The following is a 10,613-nucleotide window of genomic DNA, read 5'->3' on the forward strand; positions in this document are numbered from 1 at the left end:
ACCATTGCATTAATTAGGAAGCATAATAGAGAGTTCTTGCACTTGAAGCGATCATCCTAGGTGAAGCATTATCCGAGTACCCCATTCTTTATCGATTGCCTTACCCTCTTCTTTTTACTTTTTGCTCTTTCACTTGTTGTTTTATTGTTGAGAATTGAATCAATTTCACACTTATCACTATTGATATTCCACATAGCTAAGAATCAAATTAAGTATTTTCACTCCCCTACTCCCCTCAGGATTCGACCCCGCACACCGGATTATTACTCGATAAGCCCTGCACTTCAGTGGATATAAGCAAGGGGACCTTGTCAGTTTCTCGCGCCGATGTCGGGGAGCTAGTCTGCTTAGAGATACTTTCTTTGCACTTTGTTTTCTTAGCTATTTCACCACACATTCTATTCCATATCTTTTTATTCTATCATTTTTCTGATTTTGTTTTTCTTTTTCTTTGACAGCCTCCAGGTTACGACCCGAGGGAATCCATTAATATTGATTGAAGGAGACCCCGAGTTGAACGCATACACTTCAAGGAAAGAGAAAGAACTCAGACAAGAATAGCCTAATCCAACTGATTTGGAAGTAGAAGGATCCGACAACATGGCGGAACAGTAATGAGCAACAACGACACTATCCAATTATGCGCGACTCTTCGCAGTGTTGGGGACACAATCGAGTATTGTGCGCCCCCAATTACAGCTCGAATTTCGAGCTAAAGCCGGTATTCATCCATATGCCGCAGCAGTCCGACATACATTCAACGGTTTGGCCGATGAGAATCCAAAACAAATCACATAGAGAGCTTCCTCGAGGTGTGTGACATGCTGAAGATCAATGGTGTGACGGATGATGCCATCAAATTGAGAGCCTTCCCATTTTCCTTAAAGGGGAAAACAAAACATTGGCTACACTCATTGCCTAGGGCATCAATCACTACATGGGAGGAGATGGTAAAAGCTTTTCTAGCACGTTATTTCCCTCCCAGAAAATCAGCCAAGCTTAGGAATGAGATCTCATCCTTTATGCACTTGAATTGGAGTCTCTATTTGAGACATGGGAACGGTTCAAGGAACTCCCTACAGCAAGTGTCCGCAACACGGATTTCGGAGTGATGATTGTTCAAACCTTCTACAATGGGTTGAATGCGGTACAAGATCAACTCTTGGATGCGACGGCATGAGGTACCTTAGGTAGCAAGACCCTCGATGAGGCTCGTCAATTGATTGAGGAAATGGGGTTAAATAGCTACCAAGAGAACGCGAGGGAGAAGAAAAAAAGGTGGCGGTCTCCATGAAATTGATGCGTTAACTTCATTAGGGGCCCAAGTGGAGAGTTTGAGTAAGAAGCTAGATTTTTAGAGCTCAATAGAGTTGCGACCAGTAACCAATTGCACCCGGTTGTGGTGAAGGACATGCTCCCTCCGATTGCCCAATCGTCATTGGTGATGTTTCTTCGCTTGAGAATGTCAACTTTGTAGGTAATGGAATGAGACCTCAAGGGAATCCATACAAAGAACACCTACAATTCAGGTTGGAAGAATCATCCCAACTTTTCATGGAGTAATCAAGGACCACGTAGTAATCATGGGGCCATCGGGGTTCCAACAACAACAACAAGCCCTCAAGTGGAAAAATGGAATTTCGCTTGGAAACCCGAATGACGGATTTGGAGAAGCACTTGGCTAGATTGGTTCAAGTTTTTAGCTAGAGCATTGATTTTTCGTATTTAGTGTTAAAATTTCCCTTACTTGTAGAATGCTATCTTTTGTATACTTTTGTGAACCTAAGGCCAAGCACTTTCAATATTTTCTTCACGGATGCACACAATGTTTTAATGTTTGCTTGAGGACAAGCAAAAGCTTAAGTGTGGGGGAGTTTGATAAGTGCTTGTGCGATATGAATGTGAAGCATTCATTCCTTATGATTGAGCATTACTTTCCTCAGTTTTCTACATTAATATGTGTGTTTTTATATTACTTTTACGCAGGTAGGGTTGTGAGGCCGAGTATGAAGGAAATGGGTCAATGTGGATCATAATGCACCTATTTTGGAGGAGATCTTGTTAAGGTTCAAACGCGAAGACATAGGGTCGTGTGTGAGATGCTAGAGTGTGTGCCAACCTCCTCGCATTCGAAAGTGAGCACATCTATTTGGAGGGGCACAAGGCGCTCACGCCGAGCATTCTGACTTATGCATATAAGAAGAACAAATGCCCCGCCAACATGTACATCATTGAAATCAGAGAAACAGAGAATCCACACGGGCGTGTGGAAATTATCCACGCCCGTGTGGAAATTTCACACGGGCGCGTGTATCGTCCACGTCCGTGGAGTTGCCCGATTCCAGCCATATTTAAAGCCGATTCAGCCCCGATTTTGGTATTCTTTTCTCCATCGTTTCCCCAACCTGTGAGAGGACTTCAGCTAGGGTTTCGAGGGGTATCGGCCAAGGTTTTGGAGAAGTTCTACGGCTCCGACATTGTGATTCCATTAGGAAGAAGGTTGGTAGGGGAGCTTCGATCGAGGCGTATCCTATACTGGACGAAGGAATCTTTGGACGACGAGTAGAGGACTCTCCACAAGACCATCGACACGACCATCGAGGGGGTTTCTTTATAGATTTATTGCTTTTACATTCGATTTCTTTGATTGTACTAAGCTCCATGGAGAGCTAAACCCCTAGTGGGTACTTGGATGATTGTGAACCCTAGGATGTATTCATTTCATTGAACTTCTTTATTATGCTTTCAATGAATTGATGTTTATTGTGAGTTCCAACCTTGAATGCTTGATTGTATGAACATTTCCCCTAGAGTGACACTAGGGTTGAGAGTTCTTGTTGGTAACCTTGTGAGTGAGTGACACACTACTAGCATTAGACAAAGCTAGGTTGGAGAGGGTTGAGAGGGTGAGTCGAGAGGTACAGGAGCGTCCCCTTTTCCCTCCGACGTGATAGATTCTACCTCCGTTCCTCGAGTTCTTTGCGGCCATAATGGAGTGAATGGTCTAAGGGATGAACCTCCGCTGGGGCCTAGTTGCGCGTGCAATGAAGTGAAGCGTTGAGAGGATCTTAGTATCTAGGGCTTAATTGTGGCTAGGGACCTTCCATCTGGACCAAAGGGGTAGGTCTATATTTAGGAAGAGATTTATCACTTGGAATCCCTAGAGCTCATTGCAACTCTATGCCAGTGCGAGGTGTTGAGATTGTTCGATTTCTCCTCCGGGACATGTATAGAGTTAGGCATAGTTGACCTTAGATTTGGGACTATGTATGTAAGGATTTCCATGACTCACCATTGCATTAATTAGGAAGCATAATAGAGAGTTCTTTCACTTGAAGCGATCATCCTAGGTGAAGCATTATCCGAGTACCCCATTCTTTATCGATTGCCTGACCCTCTTCTTACTTTTGCTCTTTCACTTGTTGTTTTTACTGTTGAGAATTGAATCAATTTCACACTTATCACTATTGATATTCCACATAGGTAAGATTCAAATTAAGTATTTTCACTCCCTACTCCCTATGGATTCGACCCCGCTCACCCGGGATTATTACTTCGACAAGCCCGTGCACTTGAGGGATATAAGCAAGGGGACCTTGTCACCCCCCTCGTTATTCATGGCGATGGTCTTGTGGAGAGTCCTCTACTCGTCACAAGGTTCCCTTTGTCCAGCCTAGGATACATCTCGCCGGATCGGTGCCGACGAAAGATCTCCCACTAACCTTCTTCTGAACAGCACGTGATGTCGGAGCTGTAGAACCTCTCCAAAGACCTAGACAATACCTTTCAAAACCCTATCCACCACCATCTCTCAAGTTGTGAAAAAGGATGGAGAAAAAAATGCTGAAATCGGGGCTGAAATCGCTCTTTTAAAGGGTCGAATCGGAATCCACACGGTCGCGTGGGCGCCTGATTGATTTTCACACGGCGTGTCAATTTCCGCACGCCAATGTGGATTCTCTATTTTCCTATTTTCTCGGCCGGCTTTAAAGAGTGCTACTACAATATCTTTGCTACATAATTTTCTATAGTACCATGCTACAGTGCCAGCCTGAAATACTCCGCAATCCATACATTCATCGAGGTAACGCAAACGGGTATATGTTTACGTCATGGATCGCCTTGCTTCTTTAATAACGCACATGTTGGTGGAGATCTTGTTCTATATGCACAAGTTGGAATGCTTGAATGTGACTGCCCTTTGTGCCCCTCTAAATAGTAGTGCTAACTCAAATACGAGGAGGTTGGCACACATTCTTGCATCTCGAACCCGACCTATGCCTTCACGCTTGAACCTTTAGCAAGATTTCCTCCAAAAATTAGTGCATTATGACCCACATTGGCTTCTTTCTATTATAATCGGCCTCACAACCCTACCTGCATAAAAGTAACATAAATACACCCATATTAGAGTTAAAACCCGAGAAAAATAATGCTCAACGCAAGGAAAGAAAACTTCGTACAAAAAATCAATGCTCTAGCTAAAAAAACTTGAATAAAAAAAGGACGACAAAACCCAAAAATCGTGTAAGTGTGTGAACTCACTCAAGTCAACCCAAAGTACACTCCTCAAAGTTCTATGTACAAGGGACTTATTTATCTACCAAAGTTAACAAAAAAATTCAAAAAGTGTAGTAGCTTCACACATCCTCTAAGGTAGCTCTTTCCAAAGCAGACCGCTAAGGTGGCTTTTTAACACTTTCGAGGTGGTAGCTCTTTTCTACCGGGTGGTAGCTTTCACACATCCCATGAGATAGCTCTTTTCTCTCATTAGGGCATAACTACTATCCGACTTATGACAAGAGCTTCATACATCATAGGTGGTAGCTCTTTCCACCCAACAAGCACAACTAAACAACAAAAAACTATTTTGTTCTTTTCTTTTTCATTTTTTTCCTTTTTTCAGAATTAACACAAGATACAACTATAAGTAGTCCCTTATACATCAAACATGAATTTCCAAAAGAGTTCAAAGAGTGAGTAGTGCAATAAGTGTCAATCGGGCCAAAATTCCTAGAAATTCAAGCAAAAACTAGAGCATGAAAACATTCAATGTTAAAAATTCTCCTAAACTCAAGAATACAATCAATGCAACTAAGGTAAACCGCCATTGGCTATGTGAGCATGTATGTCAATCAAAACTACTATAAAAGAGATGCGTGCACTATGAAACTCGCCCCACACTTAAGTTGTACATTGCCCACAATGTACAAATACAAGCTCATTCATAATGTAAATCAATTGAATTCAGATGTGGGAGAAGTAATCAAAGCAATACTTCCCTGACTCCTAGTGTTGTATTTGATAAATCTAAGTCCATCGGAGTGTTGTTGCAACTGGTTGTGAGGCTCACATGGCCAAGTAACGAAACACCTTGCCCGTGCCCATGACATAGTCTCAATTCCAATGATTACAAGACCATCTGCACGCATACACGAGGGGGTTCAGTAAAGCTCAATAAAAATAAAACAACTCGAGTATATAAAAGACGAAGCAATGAATACAACTCAAGATAGCAAAATAAGAGATAAACTCAGAAGGAGAGTCCTTTCTGAGTGTACATGTCCAAAATAAAATGCGGAAGTAAAAGACGAGGAAAATAAAATAAAATATAAAGTCAAGTGTCGATGTCGTCCTCTGGCTCTGTTGCTGCTGTTGCTGATGAAGTACATGGTGGGTCAACTGGTGTTGGAATAGGGGATGGAGGTGCCGGAGATGCCAAGGGGGTTGAGGAGTCCTCGACCGAAGGACAAATGATGAGCCGACGTCTCACTCTTAGATCTGCTGTAATGTGTCAAAACGTGCCATAAACTCTGTATACTTTGTGGCATGTGCAACCCTAATATTGGCAATCTCTGCTCGGGCCTCTGCTATCTCTGTCTGTATCACCCCCACAGCGCTCTCGAGGCTCTCAAAATGATCATGGGCTCAAGATGATGAAAACATGCGCACGGGGGGTGGTTCCTCTGTCACTAGAGGCACCTCGGTCTCCATAGATGCTGACTGAGGCTCGGGGGTAGGCTGGGAAGACTCGGAATCATCACCCTCCTCCTCGGCTATCTCAGGGGTCGGTAGAACAAGCGCATAAAACCCCTTGTGAACCCTGCGAACCATGCCCATCAATCTCATCGTCTCCAGGCTCAGGGGCGCAGGTATACTTGTCTTCTCGGCCCCGCGAATCGCGCCCAAGAGACCCATGCCCAGAACTAGTCTCATAATGTAAGGCCCCGAGAAGATCGCTCCCAATCTAGCATAGTGACCCTGATGTCAAATGTACTAAGTGACGATGTGCCCTAGATGGATCGGTATGCACTGCATCATCGAATATAAGTACAGAAGATCCTGTCGGTTCAGAACGCCAGTTCTATCACCAAGGCCATTCACCGAACTACTAATGATGGCATGTAGATAGCGGTACGTAGGTCAGGAAAGGTACGTGGTCTTGGACACCCCCAGCTCACACTGGCTCTGACCAAATAATGCTCTGTACGCTCTATGTGGGGTCAGCGCTTCAGGATAATCGATCGGTAACTGAGAGCACCCTCGAGGTCGCCGAATCTCGCATAGGCTCTGTAGAACATAAATGATAACAGAACCGCCAGTGTAAGCTCCCGGATGGCTGGCTCTCTAATCGACAACAACTTCCTCCAATCACCCTCTGACACGAGATCCTCAACCTCATCGGTGACTCACACGGTCGTTTATCAGCTTGTTTCTTTGACCGAGGTGCAATAATCTGCAAAAAATTGAAAGAGAATCGATCAACCAAGTTAAGTAAACATAGCTGCAGAAATCCACACAGTTGTGCAGAATTTCCGCATGTTCGTGTGGATCCACGGGGCGTGAACAAACGCACGGCCATGCCCCAAACTCCACAATTGCACCATTATAACGCTTCTACTTCATTCTAAATATAGATAAACATTCTAACTAAAGAAATGAAGCATTATAGACTAGTTTCATCGATGAAAATCATAAATTTGTGAAGGAAATCAAAGATAGGGCTTACCGTCGATTTGAGATGAGAAAGCTTTGAAAATGGCAGGAAAACCAAGCAAAATCCTTCCAAGTTGGAGATACGAGGTCGGGAAACAATATATGAGTGCTCTCAGACAAATGGAGGATATGAGAGAGAAGAGGAACGATAATCCTTTTAAAAGGACTCGCGCCTCTTGGCATTCTGTACATCTGCACTGGCATGCGGAAATTACACACACACGTGCATCTCCACAGGAAAGCCTCACAGGGGCAAATGTGCTATCTCGGGAAAACACTCATTACCTCTGAATGCTCTCACACGGGCGTGCGGAAAATACCCACACTCATGCGCTCGTCGCACAGGGACAGCCGCACGCCCCTATGGTTGCTCTGGACATCCGAGAAAAATTTGGTAAGTGTTCTGCATGCCTGTGTGGAAATTCTACACGGGCGTGGACATTCACATGGCCAACTCATAGGGGCAAGCGTACGCCCCTGTGTCTTCTGGGGATGGAACGAGATCCTCTGTAGAGATTCGCACGAGCATGCGGAAATTACACACGGCCGTGCAATTTTCATAAGTTCACCCACAGGGGCGAGCCCACGCCCCTGTGTGCTTTCGGGATAACCTGCCAATCTCTGCAGTAATTCACATGCCCTTGCGGAAATTACCCAGGGGCGTGCGAGAATCGCATGGTCATTCACAAGGGCGAGTCCACGCCCCTGTGACTTCTCTCGATGAGCTCGTACTTTAAATTCATAGGCGTGCGGAAATTCCACACGCCCATATGTTTTCTCTAGATGGCTTAGAAAAATTCTACAGTGCTCTTCAAAAAAATTCCTGAACATGTTTACACACTCAAAGCCTTCGCCCTAATATGCAAATTTTACTAGTGAAAAAAACATGAGAAATAGCTCAAATGATCCAACTTCTCTAAATCCACATGAAAACACATTATGGCAATTCGAAACCCATAATAAAATCGCAGCACAAGTATATAAAAATCAAGACAATAACACTCAACACTTTATTCATGCACACACTAAACTACTAAACTACTGAAAACAAGTAAATACTTGGGTTGTCTCCCAAGAAGCGCTTTTGTTTAACATCACTTAGCTTGACATACCTTGTCTTATCTCACGGGGGCTCATAGATGAAAGTTGCCCTCTTACCCATGGCTTGGAAGCATGATGAGCAAAATCTCTTGAGGGTAGAGGGTGAATTATCGGGCTTGGGACCACTTAACAATGGTTCATCCAACTTCTTCGGTTCACGCACGTCTCCAGCAGCGTTGGAGGGTTTCCGGTGGCGTCTTCTAGCCCTCTTTAATTTCCGGAGTGCCTTCTTCAAGATCCCTGGGGTAGATGGTATTTCTTCAGTCGAACTAAGCATCATTACTTCTTCATTATCCTCCTCTTAGTTGAACAAGCCTTCGTTTGGATCTGGATTGAACATTTCCTGCATGTATTCATCAACAATCTCATCAGTAACGTCTAGAAAATATAAAGTATCATCAAAATCAAAAGAATATCGCATGGCTTCAGCAAGGCGATATGTGAGCTTGTCATGTCCGACTCTCAATGTTAGCTCTCCGCCATCCATTTCAATCAAGGCTTTAGAAGTCTGGAAGAACGGTATCCCAAGTATCAAGGGTACATCCGCATCCTCATCGACGTCTAGCACTACAAAGTTAACCAGAAAAATGTACTTGTCCACCTTTACAAGCACATCTTCGATGATGCCCATGGGATGTCTCACCGTTCGATCCGCCAATTGCAATGTCATCCAAGTAGGCCTAGGCTCGCCCAAGCCTATCTTTTGAAAGAAGGTGTATGGCATGACGTTGATACTGGCCCCTAAGTCCGCCAATGCCATTTCTTCACCTAGATTGCCAATATTACACAGAATGATGAAGCTTCCCGGGTCTTTCGTCTTGTTCGGCATGTTCTTTTGCAAAAACACCGAGCAAGATGCATCTAAAATCACTGAAGCACTCTACTCTAACTTCCTCTTGTTGGTCAACAAGTCTTTCAAGAATTTTGCATACTTAGGCATTTGAGCCAATGCCCCAACAAAAGAAATATTGATGTGGAGTTGTTTGAACAAACTCAAGAACTTCGTGTATTATTCATCCCCTTGGTCATTCTTCAGTCTAGAGGGATAAGGATTCTTGGCTTGAAAGGTGGGGGTGCCACCTCCTTCTCTTTACTTGCTCCCTTCTCAGCCTCTATAACCTCGGGTGCGTGCTCATTTGGCTTCTCACTCGGAAGCTTACCCTCAACCTCGTGACTACTTTTCAAAGTGATCGCTTTCACATGCTCTCTAGGATTGGTCTCGGTGTTACTCTGCCCTACTTGATTTTCAAGATTATACAAAGAGGCGGTGTGGGTGCGAAGTGTAGCCTCAACTGATTGGAACCTTGTATCAGATGATTGCACAAACCTAGTTAAGGCCTTCTCCAAATCGTTCATTTGGGTCTCCAAACCTGAAACTCTGTTCTCCATGTTTGGGGTTTGTTGTTGGAAACCCGATGGCCCTATGGCCTTTTGTGGACCTTTGTTACTCCACGAGAAATTAGGATGACTCTTCCAACCCAGATTGTAGGTATTGCTATATGGGTTTCCTTGATTCCTCATGCCATTACCCACAAAATCGACATTCCTAACCGAAGATGCATCAATAATAGAGATCGGGCAATCGGCGGGAGCATGTCCTCCACCACATCCGGTAAAAGTAGTCACGGCCGCCACTCTATTCGAAGTTAGGAGATCTAACTTCTTACTCAATGATTCTACTTGAGCCACCAATGAGGTTACTTCATCTATCTCATGGAGGCCGGCCACCTTTTTCTTCTCCCTAGCATTCCATTGGTAGTTGTTTAACCCAATTTCTTCAATTAATTAACGAGCCTCATTGAGGGTCTTGCTACCTAAGGTACCTCCTGCTGCTGCATCCAAGAGTTGCCTTGTACTCGAATTCAGACCATTGTAAAAGGTCTGAACAATCATCCACTCTGGGAATCTGTGTTGCGAGCACTTTCTCAGGAGCTCCTTGAACCTTTCCCATATCTCAAATAGAGAATCCAATTCCAACTGTACAAAGGTCGAGATCTCATTCCTATGCTTTGCGGATTTTTCGGGAAGGAAATAGCGGGCAAGAAAAGCTTCTACCATCTCCTCCCATGTGGTAATCGTGGTTCTAGGTAATGAGTGTGGCCACTGCTTCACTTTCCCCTTTATGGAAAATGGGAAGGCTATCAACTTGATGGCATCATCCGTTACCCCGTTTATCTTCAGCATATCACACACCTCGAGAAAGTTCTCTATATGACTGTTCAGATCTTCATCGGCCAAACCATTAAACTGTGTGGATTGCTACAACATGTGGATGAATGTCAGCTTCAGATCGAAGTTCAAGCTGTAATCGGGGGACGTACAATGCTCGATTGTGTGCCCAATACTAAAAGTCTAGCATAATCGGATATTATCCGCTGCTGCTCATTCTGTTCAGCCATGTTTTCAGATTCTTCTACTTCCTAATCAGCTAGATTAGATTGTTCTTGCATAGGTTCTTTCCTTTTTCTTCTCAGTGTACGTTCAAGCTTGGGATCTCCTTTAATCAATACGGAGGG

The 10,613-nt window shown here is 44.0% G+C and overlaps 2 non-coding genes across 2 annotated transcripts; one reads left to right on the top strand and one right to left on the bottom strand.

The window, feature by feature from the left end:
- Positions 1-995: 995 nt before the first annotated feature.
- On the bottom strand, positions 996-1,103 carry LOC120257695. Its single transcript, XR_005535785.1, has one exon. It is a non-coding gene; the product is annotated as a small nucleolar RNA R71 (small nucleolar RNA).
- Positions 1,104-10,000: 8,897 nt separating this feature from the next.
- Positions 10,001-10,107, top strand: LOC120257702. Its single transcript, XR_005535792.1, has one exon. It is a non-coding gene; the product is annotated as a small nucleolar RNA R71 (small nucleolar RNA).
- The last annotated feature ends 506 nt before the right edge of the window (positions 10,108-10,613 follow it).

Source organism: Dioscorea cayenensis, chromosome 3 (genome assembly GCF_009730915.1).
Source record: "Dioscorea cayenensis subsp. rotundata cultivar TDr96_F1 chromosome 3, TDr96_F1_v2_PseudoChromosome.rev07_lg8_w22 25.fasta, whole genome shotgun sequence".
Lineage (NCBI taxonomy): Eukaryota > Viridiplantae > Streptophyta > Magnoliopsida > Dioscoreales > Dioscoreaceae > Dioscorea > Dioscorea cayenensis.